The 19,549-nt window shown below is 43.3% G+C and overlaps 1 protein-coding gene across 8 annotated transcripts in view; it reads right to left on the reverse strand.

The window, feature by feature from the left end:
* Positions 1–19,549, reverse strand: part of GTDC1 (glycosyltransferase like domain containing 1) — a 261,163-nt gene that overhangs the window by 29,207 nt on the left and 212,407 nt on the right. The window lies entirely within an intron of this gene.

Below are 19,549 nucleotides of genomic sequence, written 5' to 3' on the forward strand. Positions count from 1 at the left end.
ATAATAATAATAAAAAAATTTAATATAAATATATATATATATATATATATATATATTTACTTTTTATAGGCTTAAATAGAAGCTAGATTTATTTACCCCTTAAAAAAAAATTTGATCTTGCCATGCTCGCGAGCTTTGTCTCACTACACAACGACAACAAACTGACATGTCCGTAGCGTGTAAAAATATACTTTTATTTTTGTTGGCTAGTAAAAACCGAAGCGAAATTCAAAACAGGTCTTTAACCGTGTTTATGTAAAATGGTTTTGAAATTCGGCCAAATAGGTTGACCATGGAAGGAATTGGGTTTTCTAAACTTTTTTTTTTTTTTTTCATTGCTTTTCTCCCAAAACTATTTGAGGTCACGCTCACAGTTTTATTTTTTGCTTATTTTCAGTGACACAATATATACACATTTTCTGACTGTGGCTTTTTTATTTTATAGAACTGTCATGCGTCAAATTAGACAATGTAAATAACGGCCCTCTTTCCATTGTACGGTATGGATTTTTTTTTTTTTTTTACTTTATTTTTTTAACATATTCTTGTTAAATAGAGTTGTATTTCACCCCCATCGTGAGGGTTATTCTGTGTGGTTTAGTGTTTTTAAAGGAACTTTTACTGTGGTTTTGTTATATCCTTACAGTCTATAGGTCTATAATGAGAATTATATATTTTCTTAGTGACCCCAAAAGTCAGGGTCACCCAAAAGCATGGGGGTGTTGTAACGGAAATTGAGTAAAGAACAATTGAACACAAAATTAAATATATTTTAGGGGATTTTTTTTTTATTATTATATTAGACAGGGAGCATGTTCCAAAATTTTGGTTTAACAATCACTAGAAATTGGCCAATGCTTCCGATATATAGAACTTATGTTCTTAGTTATAAGATTAAATAAACCCATTCTAAATTAACGTGGTCATAGTATGAATCGGATGCATAGTGAAAGCAAAGACTGTACATGCATCTGCGGCTTCATTCACTTGGGGTACAAGGCAACTTGTTGGGGTCCAAATGGTTGACCCCACCAATCAGATACTTACCCCTATCCTGTGGGTAAAGGATACGTTTTATGGATAAGCCATTTATATAGACTTCCTCCATTTTTTTTGACACATGTAATTACATGTTAGTGATAATGTACAGTGTATATAAAAAATCTACACCCCCTTTCAAATGCAGATAAGATAAATCATGACTTTTTCCACCTTTAATGTCACCTGTAACCTGAACAATTCAATTGCTAAACAAACTGAAACCTTTGAGGGGGGAAAAAAGCCCCATAACACGCTATACCCTGGTTGCCTGAGTGTGCCCACCCTTAAACTAATCCTTAGCTGAAGCACCTTTTGATTTTATTAGCGTGGAACATCTTGACATGGGAATATCTGCATCTCCTGTGCACAGCCCTCTACAGATGTTTAAATGGATTAAAGGGGTACTCCGGCCCTAAGACATCGTATCCCCTATCCAAAGGATAGAGGATAAGATGTCTAACCGCGGGGGTCCCGCCACTGGAGACCCCCGCAATCTTGCATTCAGCACCCACTTCGGGGAGCTCCATGCCACGCTGCCAGCTCAGAATCTGCCGTGTGACGACCATGGGGCCGGAGTATCGTGACGTCATGACTCCGCCCCCGTGTGACATCACGTCCCAACCCCACTATGCAAGTCTATGGGAGGGGGCGTGACGGCCTCCCATAGACTTGCACAGCAGGGGCGGGGGGTGACGTCACGCGGGGGCGGACTTCTGACGTCCAGATACTCCGGCCCCATGGTCTTCACACGGCAGGTCTGGGCTCTGGCGGGGCCATTCCAAAAAGAAGGTATGCTTTGGGTCGCTGTCATGCTGAAAGGTGAACTTCATCTTCATATTTCTAATGGATGCCTGAAGGTTTTGTGCCAATGTTGCCTCATATTTAAAACTGTTCATTACTCCCTCCACTTTGACTAAGGCACTGGTCCCAAATGAAGAAAAACAGCCCAAAAGCATGATGTTGTCTCCACCATGTTTAACTGTGGGGATGGTGTTCTTCAGGGGATGTGCAGTGGTGTTTTTGAGCCAAACATACTTTTTGGAATTATGGCCAAAAAGTTCAACCTTGGTTTTATCAGATTAGAACACATTTTTCCCAAATGCTTTTGGGGGATTTCAGGTTTCTTTTTGCAAACTTAAAGGGGTGCAAACTGTTCCAAACGCTGGAGCCGGGAGCTCGTGACGTCATAGCCCTGCCCCCTCATGACGTCACATCCCGCCCCCTCAATGCAAGTCTATGTGAGGGGGCGTGACAGCTGTCACGCCCCCTCCCATAGACTTGCATTGAGGGGGCGGGATGTGACGTCATGAGGGGGCTGGGATATGACATTACGAGCTCCCGGCACCGACTCCAGCATTCGGAATAGTATGCTCCAAACCTTGAGCAGTGGAGTACCCCTTTAAGCTGCTGATGCGCATATGATAGAAGTCAACTGAAATGACCAACTATCATAAGAAAGTTATACTGAGTGTGAACAATTGTTCGCTATGGCCGATGGTGGACTATTGTATAAAACTGCAAATAAAAATATCTGTTAAGTCAATTTTCTTTGCCCATGGTTGGCTAAAAATACAAGTTTGGCATTGGCCGTTATTGGTCACATTGCACAAGCCACTCCATTAGTGACCGATTGGCCACTTTGGGCAGATCAAAATCTCATATGTATGGCCAACTTTAGCTGTATTATATTGCCATAAGGTATAACATCACAAAAATATCCACTCTAAATGGTTTCAGACTGTATCAAATGAGTGTACAATTACACGTAAATAGGCAAAGTGATCAAATCCTTGAATGGCAAATTTATTCCACCTGTCGAAAATCGAACAATATTTATTTACTACAACAATCATGTTCGGCTGTCTCACCAGAGTACTAGAGGATCCTCCGTTAGGTCCATACTCCACTGTGACCTTAAAATCAACCAAATGTCACTAGGGTCCATTTGTTATGGGACCATACACAAATAACCTATTTCAAACATATGCTGGCCACACACAAGATGAAGGTTGGTTGTAAAGTAGAGGGCAGACATGTGATCAACCATGTTGAATTTTTCAGCCATGGTGATTGGCTAGTTTAGTCTGGCATATTGCTGGTGGGATTAATTGTATGAAAGATCCCAGGGACAGTTGCTTGGCCACGGTGGCTGATCTAAGTCCTATGTGTATGGTCAGCTTAAAGGGGTTTTCCAGGAAAAAACTAAATTATTTTTTTTTTATATCAACTGGCTCCAGAAAGTTAAACAGATTTGTAAATTACTTCTATTAAAAAATTCCAATAATTATCAGCTGCTGAACCTGAGTTGTTCTTTTCTGTCTGGCAACAGTGCTCTCTGCTGACATCTCTGCTTGTCTCGGGAACTGCACAGAGTAGGAGAGGTTTGCTATGGGGATTTGCTTCTACTCTGGACAGTCCCTGAGACAGGTGTCATCAGAGAGCACTTAAGACAGAAAAGAACAACTCAACTTCAGCAGCTCATAAGTACTGCAAGGATTAAGATTTTAATAGAAGTAATTTACAAATCTGTTTAACTTTCTGGAGCCAGTATATATATAAAGTTTTTTTTCCTGGAATACCCCTTTAACTGATGCTACTGAATGCTCTGTGTGTGCAATGATAACAACAGAGATCAAATAAAAAAATGTAAATGCCCTTGTTCTGTATAGTCAGAGGTTGCACCCTCATAATGATACCTCCGGAGGTCCCAAGTAAGCCCAGCCTGATATTTGCCATGTTCATGTTATATATGGCATTTACAGAAAAAGACTATTATTGGATTATCTGATGCTATCTGACTGTACATAGGTGGCTCAGACATTTGCAGCTGGGACTCTGGTCATCATAAGCGCAGAATAGAGATTTTGTCAAATGCGCAAATGAGATAAAAGTGACTACACAAGGGCAATATGTATATCAAATTGTACTTTGAGGAAAACATTTCTGGGAAACTCCTTATATAATGAACATTCCCAGAAGTCAATTCCCCTGGTTACAGATGATTTCTCAGCACTACACCTATGTGATCCTTATTGGTGTGTCCGGGCTGGGGACGTGTCATGGCTGACTGACAAGGTCCAGGGCTGAATTTACGGTTTCCCCTAAGCACCCTACCTATGTCTCATGTTCTATTTATCTGAGAGTAATCAGAGATGGACAAACTCCAGGAGACAGGTCTCCTAAAATGTTACTGCTGGCGCCTAATTCCTTTCTATTTATTCCCTGTCCTGTAATTGCATGGAATCATTAAGAGTATATAGAGCACTATGCGTAATCGTAAAAAGCACATAACCTTGTGTACTGCACATATACTACCGCAAACTGTTGGCCTTACAAATGCATGGCATCGTCCGTCCTCAACATTAAAGGCAATTTATTGTATGACATAATTCTTAATCTCACAGGTACCAACCGCGATCTGAGATAGGATGACGCCATCATGTAACGATGGACATTGTGTTTACATGTACTCTACATTTAAAGGGGTACTCCGACCCCAGACATCTTATCCCCTATCCAAAGGATAGGGGATAAGATGTCTGATCGTGGGGGTCCCGCAGCTGGGGACCTCCGCAATCTCTCCTGCAGCACCCCAGACATCCGGTGCACGGAGCGAAGATCACGCCGTGCTGATGACAACCCGTCCCCGCCCCTTTAAGATGTCACGCCACCTTAATGCAAGCCTATGGGAGGGGGCATGGCGGCCACGAGCCTCCGCCTCGCATCGCCAGTCCTCCGGCATGGAGCGAGTTAGCTCCGTGCACCGGATGTCTGGGGTACTGCATCCGAGATCGCGGGGTCCTTTGGATCGGGGATAAGATGTCTAGGGGCGGAATACCCCTTTAAGCCAACGGTGCTGTATGATCTAGGCAGTGACAACATGGCAACATTGGGTCACAGAGCTGCAATAAAATACCACAAGGCAACCTCAGGGTTTAAGCATTGGGAAACAAAGACTATGAATTGACTTATTTTTGGCAAATGTTTTCGGTAATATTTACTTTTACCTCCATTTTTACAGAGATTACCCAGTGTTGTCGTGTAGCTTCATTTAACCATTTCATTTTGAATACTCATCTTTCTGTAGTATAGCATTGGTAGCAGGAGAAGCAGATGCATGGAACTGGATTTCCCTACAGCTGCTCAGCAACGTAACCTAAATGGCTTCAGTTTGTTAGGGCGCCGTACGGGAAACAGTAGGTACTAGACTGCAAAGAACCATGTGGCAAATAAAATGCATGCGGTTTACTATTGTTTGCTATGGTTTTGCACCAAGTTCAGGTGAAGCACATAAGGGCCACATGACATTGACTAGGGCACAATCTCTATGTGTATGGGAACTATGTGGTTTACCTCTACTGACAGTGGTGAAGTACATCATAAGGACCATGTGGCCATTACCGTGAGACAACCTAAATATGTGTACGGGCACCATAAGTAAGCTTGTTCACATCCCGGTGGGGCTGTTGACGTAGTCATGTAGTTTACCACTCGCTGCAGTGGTTTTGTGGCACTGGTGAAGCACATTGGCTAGTCATATACTGTGTGCGGTTACCATGGCCTGGCCGCTGTGTGTATGAGCACGCTTAAGGTATGTTCACACTAAGAAATTGTACTAGAAATCTGGTAAATTTCCTCAGTGGATCCATGCGGTTGCAAATGGCTCAGAATCTCTAAAAGAATGAACATGTTTATTCTTCTGGCAGAACTCTGCAGCAGAAAATTCACCCCTCCCTTCCTTAAAAAAAATGTCACAGCTTTAAAAAGCTGTGTATCATACCTTTCTTCTTGCTCACATAGTGCAATCTCCCAGCAGGAGAAAGTGGGTGTTTCTCAGAAGGCATGACATCACTGAAGCCTGCTGGGGGACCACTTCTGCCCTCACATCATTGTAGAGCTGTGACGAATAGAAGACCTCAGTCTCTGTGCAGCTTTCAGTGAGGCTCTATGCAGCTGTCAATCAAGCTCAGTGCAGATAAACACTTCCTGAGTTTGGTCTTCTGCCAGGCCAGGTGGAGACCAAACTCACTGTATTAATTGCAGCAGGGAACAGAATAGAGCCACCTAGTGGCCGTTTTTCAAATACATTTTAAACATATTTATGTTGATCATTTTAAAAGCAAGTGAATGGGAAAGTGTCTTCTAATTACATAAGGAACACTATATTAAAAGTTTTATTTGTTGACCGGTACTCTTTAAGCTGGATCCACATATAGAAGTACCTCGTTACGATGCAAAACTGCACTTGTTTTACTGCAAATTGACGTGGCTTTGCACTGCACATATTGTCCCATAGGCAAAGCAGCTCTCTCATGCCACCTTTTTTAAGTAGCTTTTCATACATTCCCAGTCATGTTCAAAAGCTCCTACTTGGAGTAAAACACTGGAAAAGGGTTGTGTAAGAGAACTGCTTTGCATATCATTTCTTCCCATAAGAGCACAAATGGCCTAAGTCTCCACACATCTTCATGACACTTTCCTCTAGCTGAAACATTCCCCCTGTGGTCCCACAATGATAGGCCTCTCACCAGCCAGCACCCTGCTCTGTACAGTCAATTACCTCCAAAAATGTATCTACAGATAGATATTTTATCCTTCTGAAGAGATTTATGGCTCGACAGATATTCATAATCATGTTCTAAGGCTTCTAGATGGAGTAAAATACTTTATACTTTAAGGAAAAGCTTCCTGGAAATGGTGGTGTGAGAGAGCTACTTTACATATCCTTCTTCTCAGAATTACTAGTGGAGCATGAATGGCCTATAAGTGTCCAGACATCTTCGTGACGCCATCCTCATGAACAAAACATTAACAGCCAGCACTCGGCTCTGTACTGACAAGGGTGAATAACCCGAAAAAATTTGTCTACAGATGGGTATTCTTTCCTTCTGGAGAGATATATGACTTGGCATACATTCATAATCATGTTCTAAGGCCTCTAGATGGAGTAAAATACTGACTTTAAGTGAAAGCTTCCTGGAAAAGGTGGCATGAGAATACTGCTTTGCATATCCTTCTTTGCAGAAGTCCCAGTGGAGAATGAATGGCATATAAGTCTTCACGTGTCTTCATGATGCCCTCCTTAAAGGGGTACTCCACCCTTAGACATCTTATCCCCTAACCAGAGAATAGGGGATAAGATGTCTGATCTCAGGGGTCCCAATGCTGGGGATCCCCGCCATCTCGGCAGCGGCACCCCAGACATCCGGTGCACGGAGCGAACTTCGCGCCGTGCCGGACGACTGGCGATGCAGCTCGTGACATCACGGTCACGCCACGCTCGTGACGTCACGACCACGCCCCGCTCGTGACTAGAGATGAGCGAACTTACAGTAAATTCGATTCGTCACGAACTTCTCGGCTTGGCAGTTGATGACTTTTCCTGCGTAAATTAGTTCAGCCTTCAGGTGCTCCGGTGGGCTGGAAAAGGTGGATACATTCCTAGGAAAGAGTCTCCTAGGACTGTATCCACCTTTTCCAGCCCACCGGAGCACCGGAAAGCTGAACTAATTTATGCAGGAAACATCATCAACTGCCGAGCGGAGAAGTTCGTGACAAATAGAATTTACTCTAAGTTCGCTCATCTCTACTCGTGACGTCACGACCACGCCCCGCTCGTGTCGTCATGGCCACGCCCCCTCAATGCAAGTCTATGGGAGGGGGCGTGACGCCCCCTCCCATAGACTTGCATTGAGGAGGCGTGGCCGTGACGTCACGAGCGGGGCGCGACCGTGACGTCACGAGCCTCCGGCACTGTACCCAACGCTCTAAACAAACATCAGGTGCAGCAGGGAGATTGCGGGGTTCCCCATCAGCGGGACCCCCGCTATCAGACATCATATCCCCTATCCTTTGAAAAGGGGATAAGATGTCTAGGGGCAGAGTACTCCTTTAAGGAGAAACATTACCCCACTGCTTTTGACAAAAGAAACACCTGTAATTGGCTGCCTGGCACATGTGAACCCAACAGGTACAACCAGCTAACAGAATAAAATTAAACGATCACAAATAACGTAATTCCTTAATATATAAGTATCGTATTATAGCGATCATCTCTCAATTATGGCTCTGGTGCTACAATATCTCATTCACGTAAGCGCCGCCGCTCATCCCTTGCTTATCTTCAGCTCCGAAATTCAAAATCAAAGCAGCGATAATCACCCTGTGTCTTACGGAAAAAGGAAAAAAAAAAAAAAAAACATCCACCGCGGCTTATCAGGGAGGCCGTAACATGGCGCTTCATAAGGAGAAGTGTCAGACGCAGCATCAAGTGGGTTAAACAGCAAATGGAGTACACTTCATCTACGCAATAAATGGCCATCAAATGACCTTTTTCATACCAATTAACAAATCATCTTCTAAATCTATGAATCTTAATATTCAGATCTATTCACTTCACTTCATACAATTTATCTGCAAATACTTATTGGACTTTTGATTCTAAATATAATTAGCTGATAATTTTGCTCGGCTGAATTACTTTTCTGGAGGGTCTATCAAGGCTCCGACTCGCATTATCTCGTAATAATGAATCAGATAGGTGATTTTTTTTTTTTCCCCCGTAATGAGGATGAGACACAGTTGTGACACCTGAATCTGGTAATAACACTAGACCGCTAATTATCGACAGGATTTTTTCATTCATTTATATATATATATATATATATATATATATATATATATATATTTTTTTTTTTTTTTTTTTTGTATGTGTCTATGGAAGAGAGAAAAGAAAAAAAAAATCCCTCATTATTAAAGAATAAAAAATAAATAAAAAAATTAAAAAAAAAAGTTTAAAATGATAAGTGACACCAGAGAGGAGTAAATAAAATGGAGTGATTAAAACGTTGCGGCTTTAAGGGTGTTTTTAATTAAAATGAAAATGCTAATGTTGTCATACTTAGCAGATAGGATTAAAATTAGTTATTGTAGCTCATATTTTAGATTATGGCGTTTGGCGCTCAAAGGGCTAAAAGGAAAAAAAAATATATTATAGACGTGAGAGATTTAAAGGGGTATTCCAGGCAAAAACTTTTTTTTTATATATCAACTGGCTCCGGAAAGTTAAACAGATTTGTAAATTACTTCTATTAAAAAATCTTAATCCTTCCAATAGTTATTAGCTTCTGAAGATTTCTGTCTAACTGCTCAATGATGATGTCACGTCCCGGGAGCTGTGCATGATGGGAGAATATCCCCATAGGAACTGCACAGCTCCCGGGACATGAGCCATCAGAAAGCAGTTAGACAGAAAACAGCAACTCAACTTCAGAAGCTAATAACTATTGGAAGGATTAAGATTTTTTAATAGAAGTAATTTACAAATCTGTTTATTTTCCGGAGCCAGTTGATATATAAAAAAAAGGTTTTGCCTGGAATACCCCTTTATGTACCCTATATGTAGAAATGTAGAAATAAAGGTAAAAATGCTATTTGTCGGCCTGCCCGTCTTTGCAAAACGGGAACCTTTATGTTAGTTTAAAGGGGTTATCCAGGGAAAAACTTTTTTTTTTTAAATATATATATATATATATATATATATATATATATATATATATATATCAACTGGCTCCAGAAAGTTAAACAGATTTGTAAATTAGAAAAATGCAGTGTAGCCCGGACCTTCTAGGTGAGTATAAAATGGATATACGAGGATCGTGCTTCAATAATAATTATCATTTATTTATAAAAATAAGATTTCATCACTTCTCACAGGGCCCTTGTGAGAAGAACATACATAATAAAAGGCAACCTAACAATGTATTAGGCAATAGTATTAAAATTCTACACTTGGCATAGAGTAATAAAATAAAATAGCAGGGTAAGATCTGTACCATACAATTATATTAGAAAGTTGCTCTTCTAGATGTTTAGGGTAAATATGTCCCTTTTTTGGATACAGTAGCAAACAGTCTGTATTGATAGCAATTGTTACCGGTCTGTAGATTGTAGCTCAGGCGGTGAATATTGCTCCCGCAATAGCTGAGTGTCCGTAGTGTATACAGTCCACTGTGTGGTGCCTCCAATTATGAGCCTGGTCCAGTAGGGTCTGAGCGTGGTGGCAGTCGCTGTCGGATAAGGCGATGGCAGGCGCCGAAGATCGTGATGGTGTCCGGGGACTGCTGGCGCTGGCGTGCGCTAGAGTTGATATTCCTCACCGCTTCATTGGTTGGAAAACAGGACCATATACTGGAAGGCTGGAAGTTCACCTCGTGGTGCCGGCGTCTGACGTCAGAGCCGGGATGGTTACAGCAGGATAGTTGCACCGGGATGATTGCGCCGGGATGGATCTGAACTGCTGGACCGGGTGGATAGCAAAGCGAGAGCGCAAATGATGGTACAGTTCATAGAGTGTAACTGGCCATAGAATTTGGGCACAGTTTTAATACTGCTATGCCAGTAGGTAAAGACTAGACGCGTTTCAGGGTTGTATGATATAACCCTTTCCTCAGTAGTCGTAATAGTTGCCTTAGATCATCAGTTGTTGATCTAAGGCAACAATATCCATTTTATACTCACCTAGAAGGTCCGGGCTACACTGCATTTTTCTGGTTTCCCTTTTTTCAGCAATTAAGGTATAGTTGCTTGCCCTGTTTGACCTCGGTGCGTAATAGTTGTGAGCTGCACACATCTACATAGTTTTTTCTTTCTAGATTTGTAAATTACTTCTATTAAAAAATCTTAATCCTTTCAGTACTTATGAGCTTCTGAAGTTAAGGTTGTTCTTTTCTGTCTAAGTGCTCTCTGATGACACCTGTCTCGGGAACCGCCCAGTTTAGAAGCAAATCCCCATAGCAAACCTCTTCTAAACTGGGCGTTTCCCGAGACAGGTGTCATCAGAGAGGATTTAGACAGAAAATAACAACCTTAACTTCAGAAGCTCATAAGTACTGAAAGGATTAAGATTTTTTTAATAGAAGTAATTTACAAATCTGTTTAACTTTCTGGAGCCAGTTGATATATATAAAAAAGTTTTTTCCTGGATAACCCCTTTAAGTCGAACTGGAAATCAGCTTGGGGGGAAGTTGTATCTTTCAGTCAGAGATTGGTTAATTTAAAGAGGTACTCCACTGCCCCAGCGTTTGGAACATTTAGTTCCGAATGCTGGGTGCGAGCAGCGGGTTTTGTGATGTAAAGGTCACGCCCCTTGTGAGGTCATGCCACACCCCCTCAATGCAAATCTATGGGAGGGGGCGTGGCAGTTGCCACGCCCCCTCACATTGACTTGCATTGAGGGGGCATGGTGTGACGTCGTACCCCTTTAAGCCCCTGCCCTTTCCAACATTTTCTTCTAGGACTTATGCAGATAGTAGTATTAGGCCTCATTCACACTACAGTATTTAAAGCTGGTGCCAGAAAGTTAAACAGATTTGTAAATTACTTCTATTAAAAAATCTTTACCCTTCCAGTACTTTTTTAGCAGCTGTATGCTACAGAGGAAATTCTTTTCCTTTTTGAATTTCTTTTTTGTCTTGTCCACAGTGCTCTCTGCTGACACCTCTGTCTATGTCAGGAACTGTCCAGAGCAGGAGAAAATCCTCATTGCAAACCTCTCCTGCTCTGGACAGTTCTTGACACGGACAGAGGTGTCAGCAGAGAGCACTGTGGACAAGACAAAAAAAGAAATTCAAAAAGAAGAGAATTTCCTCTGTAGAATACAGCTGCTAAAAAGTACTGGAAGATTTTTTACTGGAGTACCCCTTTAAGAGCGGATTCCGCTTGCAGCAGCCTCCTGTTGATCTTGATGTGATTCTGCTGCTTAGTTTACACTTAAAGGACAACTGCAGCACAATATACACTTATCCCGTATCTACAAGATAGGGGATAAGTGTTTGATCGCGGGGGGTCTGACCAGTGGGACCCCCCACGATCTCCTTTACGGGGCCGCGGCTGTGGCTCTCCCATGCAGGGGCCATGCCTGCTGCCGCATGACGTTGCGGCCGGCACGCCTCCTCCATACATCTCTATGGGAGAGGCGGGGAGGCAGTGTTCGTGCCTCCCCGGCTCCCCCATAGAACTGTATCGGGACGGGGAGGAGACAGGGCGTCACCGTCGACCTCTAGGTCAACGCTACGCGCCTTACCGCTCACTATGAGCGCTAATGGCGGCGCCCCGTTAGGGAGATCTCGGGGGGTCCCAGCGGTCGGACCCCCCGCGATCAAACACTTATCCCCTATCTTGTAGATAGGGGATAAGTGTATATTGCGCTGCAGTTGGAATCCGCTGAAAGATTGAATTTTATTTTTTTTGTGGGGGGGGGGGGGTGCTTTTGGAAAGAAATGACCTGTGTTTTTCTATTCTTGGGTAAGCCCTTTAATACAGCTTCCAGTTTTGATGGCTTAAAGGGGTACTCTGGTTGAAAAAAAATTCTTAAATCATCTGGCTCCAGAAAGTTAAACAGATTTGTAAATTACTTCTATTAATACATCTTAATACTTACAGTACTTATCAGCTGCTGTATGATCCACAGGAAGTTCTTGTCTTTTTGAATTTTGTTTCTGTCTGACCACAGTGCTCTCTGCTGACACCTCTGTCCATATAAGGAACTGTCCAGAGCGGGAGAGGTTTGCTATGAGGATTTGCTCCTGCTCTGGACAGTTCATGACATGGACAGAGGTGTCAGCAGAGAGCACTGTGGTCAGACTGAAATGAAATTCAAAAAGAAAATAACTTCCTGTGGAGTATACAGCAGCTGATAAGTACTTGAAGGATTAAGATTTTTTAAATAGAAGTAATTTACAAATCTGTTTAACTTTCTGGCACCAATGGATTTAGAAAAAAATGTTTTCCAGTTTAGTACCCCTTTAAGCTCCCTTTTACATCATGCCAAATGGAGACAACATGAATGAGCAGTATGGGTCTTGTGTCATGCAACCACTTAGACTGCATGTGCCACTATACAGGCTTCATGCACAAGACTCTGCCTTAGGCCAGGTTTTCCCAACCAGTGTGTCTCTGCTGTTGCAAAACTACAACTCCTAGCATGCCTGGCATTCTGGTTGGAAAACACTGCCTTAAAAAATCTTAACCCTTCCAGTACTTATCAGCTGCTGTATACTACAGAGGAAGTTGAGTTGTTCTTTTCTGTCTGTCCACAGTGCTCTCTGTTGACACCTCTGTCCATGTCAGGAACTGTCCAGAGCAGTAGACAATCCCAATAGCAAACCTTTCCTGCTCCAGACAGTTCCTGACACGGACAGAGGTGTCAGCAGAGAGCACTGTGGTCAGACAGAAAAGAACAACTCAACTTCTTGTGGAGCATACAGCAGCTGATAAGTACTGGAAGGGTTAAGATTTTTTAAGTAATTTACAAATCTGTTTAACTTTCTGGAGTCAGAAAGTATCCCTTTAAACTAATGTTGGCTGAACCTGATGACTTCCACAGGTTGGCCAGACTACAGTGTATGTGGACTTCACCGACAGATGAGAGAAGGGTCGGGCGTGTAAGATTTTTGCTGCCCGACCCTTTTGTTCTTGAAAGGATAAGATGAAACCATCTGGCTGCAGCTTACCACTCCCTCATGCAACCCACAAACATTCAATTTTGCCGAACGATCATGCATATGGGAAGGTTGGGGGAGATAACTGTTAGCCAAATGTTTGGGCAATGGTAGAAAGGGGTAGGCAAAATGGAGGCTTATGGATGGGAAACATTGCCTTAAACTAAAGTCGGCTGAACCTGATGACATCCACGGGCTTCCAGGCTAGAATCTATGGTGGGCTTCTGGTTATCCACCGGGAGATAAGGCTCAGGCATGTCGGTATTTTGTTGCCCCAACCGTTTTCTTCTAGAAGGGATAAGCCAGAACCATCTGGCTGCGGCTTACACCTCCTCATAGAAAACACATAAATCTTCGACTGTGCCGAAAGTTCATGTGTATGGGGAGTTTGGGGGAGATAATTATTGGCCGAATTAATGTTTGGGCAACAGTAACTGAAAGTGTCTGGCCATCTTTATGCACAGGAGGACGTAAGGAGGGAGTAGACAAAATGGAGGACTATGTACACGTTTCCAGGGTATGTCCCTTTATGTTGTTTTTTTTTCCCCAGAACACGACTGGGTGAAGAAAAGTTATTCTTGCTACATTTCAAGGGTTCTATAAGTAGAGCGAAGAGGCTGAACCTACTCTTATTACTGTCGTTCTTGTTTAGATTTGTTGAACACAAACAAAAGTTTGCAGCCCAGGCAGATATCCAGCAACAAACACCATGTGGAGAAAGTTGGGATTTGCTGGGAGGACGGCTGCTGACCACCCACTTTGGTTAAGATTCTAAACTAAAACCTGAGATGCAGCAATGTAGTAACTGCGGATTAGAAAAAAAGAGAAAAAAAAAAGAGAAAACTAATTGCACACTTTCTTTTACTTTATTTGTGTAAAATTTTCCATCTGCTACATCTAAAGATGTCTAAACTGTTCGTATCAAACCTGCATTCAGCTGCCAGCTGTGCCCATTAAGGATTTCAAAACGCTGAGTAAATGAGGCGTCGTAAAAGCTGGTAGTGGAGGTCCATCTGCCCAGTACTGGTGGGATCCCCAATACCTGGTCTCTGCTCCACCGATTACAATGGGAATTCGATTATTTTTTTGTTTGTTTGTATTTTTTGCTAAAGTTGTAGAATCTGGAAGGAGAACGGCTACAGCTTCATCTCAGGAATCCGCACGCACACTGTAGTACTTTATTAGCGAGCATGGATGATATACTATTATATATCCGGGTAGTTTTCCAATTTAGGGTATGTTCACCCTGAAGAATTGGAGCTGAGTTGAAAAGGAATAATTTTGGTCAGGAAAATATTGATTTTTGAAATTTTCTCCCTTTCCGTGGAATTCATGCAGATTTCGTACAGAATTTCCGCGCTGAATTTACACTCCAATTCTTCAGTCATTAAAAAAAAAAAAAAAAAATCCCATTGGGTTCAATAGACTTTTAGCCGAGGATTTTGCCTGAAGAATGTACATGTTCAATCATCAGGCGGAATAGAATTCAGTGTCGGAATTCTGCTAGCGGAAATTCCTTAGTGTGAACAGGGCAGCTGAAAGTCTATTGAAGTCAATGGAACTTTCCTTTAAATGGGCACTGTCAAATACAAAAACTTTTGATATATTGTAAAGCTTGTATAACCAATAGGTTTTGCAATTGCTTTCATTAGAAAATTTTATGTATTTCATACTGAAAAAGCTAGTCAAACAACTAACCCGCCCCCCCCCCCCGCCTGCTTGGACACATACTAGTCCTGCTGTGTCCATGCGTCATCACCTATGTCATGGACACACTTCCTTGATTGACAGCTGTGAGTGCAGGGATCAGAGCTGGAGGAAAAATCGTCCCACTGTCATCTTGTGTCCCGCTACTGTCAGTGAGGACAAGCTGGGAGTTGTAGTTTTGCTAATAATGGGGGAGATGTGAGCAGATAGCATACTGAGGGAGGGGGCGGAGACCTGCACAGTGAGACCACGCCCCCTCTCTTAGAGAGGAATTCAGACTAGTGAGCTAAATTAAAAGTGTAATAAAAATAAATAAATAAAGGAGCTAGACACATAAAAATTAGATGTTCATGGTCAGGATTAGGTACTGAGTGATATATTAAAAAATGTTTTTTTGTTGGATCTGATGCTTTAAGGATAAATTGGAGCGGAATAAGCAAGCAGAATTCTCAAATAAATTCCTCTCCAATTCGTCGGTGTGAACATACCCTAATAGGTTATTCAGTCTATCCTCAGGACTGTAGACATTCAGAAATTGGTGACTGGACCATTTGCCCCTTTTGCACTATTCCTGCCATGACTAAGGGTGCAGTACAATAATTATTATAATACATTAATATTAGATCACTGGGGCTCTGACCCTCCATCCAGGATGGGGAAAAACATGGCTGCTTTTTTAAATTCATAAACAGTGCCAAACTGATCTACAGGTTGTGTGTGGTATTGCGGCTCAGTTCCATGCACTTCAAAGGAGTTAAAGGGGTACCCCACTGCCCCAGCGTCCGGAACATTTAGTTCTGAATACTGGGTGCGGGCCGCAGGGGTCGTGACGTCACGCCCATGCCTCTCGTAACGTCACGCAATGCCCCCTCAATACAAGTCTATGGGAGGGGGCGTGGCGACAGCCACGCACCCTCCCATAGACTTGCATTGAGGGGCCGTGGCCATGACAAGAGGTATGCCGGCCTCTAACACGTGTGCCCTATCCACAGAATCCCCCACGATACTAAAAACAGGGACCAGAGTCTCACCTCGGAATGGTACTGCAGTCTGCGCATGCACCGACAACAGCACTTGACTGTCTCCAGCAGCTCCCATAGCAATGAATGAAGTGCTTCTGCAGATGCGTGACCGGCTGTCTCATTTCATCGGGAGACTTAGGTCACTCTAGATTTACAGGGGTATTTCTATCCACAGGGTAGGGTAGGGAATGAGTGATTGCAGGGGGTCCCAGAAGTCGGGCCCCTCGTGATCTGGCACTTATTCCCTACCGTGTATATAGGAATACCTCTTTAAATTCCCCACAGTTGCCACTGGAACTAACAGATGACCATATAGAATACCCCTTAGGGCCTACTTTGTCTTCTGTTGCTTTGGGGTGTCCCTACACAGTCTGACGCTGATAACATTGATTTGACGTTGTCAGATTATGGAGGGAGAAACCCCATCAACAATGGCATGGAGTAACAGAAAGCAGATCCGACATTGCTATCTCATAAGCTTTCCAATTTTGTTTGCCTCCAGCTGTTACAAAACTACAACTTCCATCATGTCCAGAGACAGAGGTATTCTGGGATTAGTAGCTTTAAAACAAAGCACACCGGTAGAAAAACAAAGTCATAGGGAGTCACTAAAACAGACATGTCGGAACAGTGGACAAATCCTCTCTGATTGTTGTTCCATCTACTACAGGGGTTCTCAACCGGTGGTATGTGTACCACTAGGGGTACGCCACCGGTTGTGCGGGGGTACGCAATGCGCTGACAAATACCGGCCATGCATTGGTCAGTATTTATCAGTGCATTGCGGGGAATGGCCGCGGCAGCTCTCAGTAAAGTATCACGGCTGCAGCTCCGTCCACGGCTACTGTACAGGAGCTGCGTGGTTGCTGGGGAGACATGTGACATCCCCTGATGTCGCGTGGAGGTGCGGCACAGCGCAGGAGGACGTCACGGGACTCTGGGAGCAGTACCCGAACAAGCCAGGTATTGTTAAAAAAAAAGGAAAAACTAAGTGTATGGGAGGGATGAAAACTAAGTGTATAGCCCCGGGGGATCGGAGGGGGGAAGGGTGGGGGGGGGAGAGAAATAATGGCACAAGGGCATTAAGATGGAGGGGGAGAGAGGGATAATGGCAAAAAGGGATCAGAGGGAGGGGGGAATTATGGCACAGGGGAATTAAGATGCGGGGGGAGTAATGATTACCCCCCCCATCTTTATCCCCTTGTGCCACTATTCCCCCCTCCCTCTGATCCCCTTTTGCCATATCGGATAATAATGGCGCAAGGGGATTAAGATGGAGGGGGGAATAATGGCACAAGGGGATTAAGATAGAGGCAGGGATAATGGCACAAGGGGATCAGAGGAAGGGGGGGAATAATGGCACAAGGGGATCAGAGGGCGGGGGGAATAATGGCACAAGGGGATTAAGTATCGCATTAGTATAAAGGTAAGCACACGCTTTTTGTCTGTGGGTACCCCTCGCGCGTAAGTTCCGCACGAGAGGTACCCGCTGACATACTCTCAGCCTTTGGGGGTACAGTCGCCAAAAAGCTTAAGAACCACTGCTCTACTATATACATGGCTTCCAATTGGTTAAATGGGATCACACGACCAGCATCATGATGAGTGACTCTAAGGCCCCCGATCAATAACCACAGCATGACCATGTCACCATGTCACAATTTTCTTTAAATGTAATGCAAATAGCTAAAATAGACATAAACCTCACTCACTGACAATACATCCTGTAGCTGAGGGAATGATGTGCGAATGACAAAACCTACACAATAAGATACAAAACAGAGTGTATATCACCAATCTGGAAATCATGCAGGTTCTGTTCTGTAGAGTATTGCTTTTCAGAAGTCTCCTCCTTATCATGAAAGATGACACCAATATATAGATAAGACAGGATCAGGTCATTCACTGCTCCCCCTTCCCTGCACAGGTCACAGAGCATGCCTACAGCACACTTATAAAGAAGTCAATGAGTCATCTCCAGACTACTGTTTCTTATGGTGATGTGGCTGCTGTAAAGCATATCCCTAAATGCTGTTAAAGGGGTACACCGCTGCTCAGCCTTTGGAACAAACTTTTCCGAACGTTGGAGTCGGGAGCTTGTGACGTCATAGTCCCACCCCCTGATGTCACGCCACACCCCCTCGATGCAGGTCTATGGGAGGGGGCGTGACGGATGTCACGCCCCCTTCCATAGACTTGCATTGAGGGGGCGGGGCGTGATGTCATGAGGGGTGGGGCTATGACGTCACAAGTTCCCAGCGCCAGCAGCAGAGTACCCCTTTAACAAAACAGAAGAGCAGCTCATTCAAGAAGATGCAAAAGAAAACATAAAATTACACTCAGATTTAAATTAAAAAACATGTTCATATATGTGCATAATTATGATCATTAAAAATAATTCTAGGAGACATATTTCCTTTGAAGGGTTTGTCCAGTGAACACTATCTTATTCCTTACCCACAGGATAGGGGATAAGTAGCTGATCGTTGGGAGTCCAACCACTGGTACCCCAGCGATATCTGGAACGGGACCCCGTCTATCAGTGAGGAAAGCTGCGGTAGACTAGTGTTTTCTTTACGATCTTCCTCTTGTAGATCCGGGGTCCCTTTCCGGATATTGTTGGGGGTTCCAGTGGTCGGACCCCCTGCGATCAGCTACTTATCCCCTAACCTGTGCATAGGGGATAATACAGTTTTCACTGAACAGCCTTTTTATGAGAAAGTTTCTTCCATGACATAAACGCACCATCACTCAGCCCAAGATGAATCTTAGAGGTTAACGCTTCTATACGAATGATGGTTCCTGTGACTGTAAAGAAGCACCCGAATCATATAAAAACAATCATCCTAAAAGGGTTTTTGATGACTATAAAACACTCATTATTAAATTAGTAATCTATATAGCGCCAACATATTCTGCCACACTTTATGGAAATTGCTATTATTCACATCGATCACTGTCCTCGTTGGCACTCACCATCTAAATTTCCAAACTGACCTATAAGAATGTTTTTGGAGAATGGGAGGAAACTGAAGGAAACCTGCAAACATGGGGAGAACATACAAACTCCATGCAGATGTCGTCCTTTGTCAAGGTCAAACACAGGACCCCAGCGCTGCAAGTATAGTGACCGTGCTTCTATGTTGGTCTTGCGGATACGACAGGAGCAGGGGCACAAAGTAGGTGAAGATAGAACATCCTTTAGCACAGTGTTTCCCAATCCGGCCCTGTTCCAGTCGTATGTGCAATACCAACATAGATGTGCGGTCACTATCTCCT

This window comes from Hyla sarda, chromosome 8 (assembly GCF_029499605.1).
Source record: "Hyla sarda isolate aHylSar1 chromosome 8, aHylSar1.hap1, whole genome shotgun sequence".
Taxonomy (NCBI): Eukaryota; Metazoa; Chordata; class Amphibia; order Anura; family Hylidae; genus Hyla; species Hyla sarda.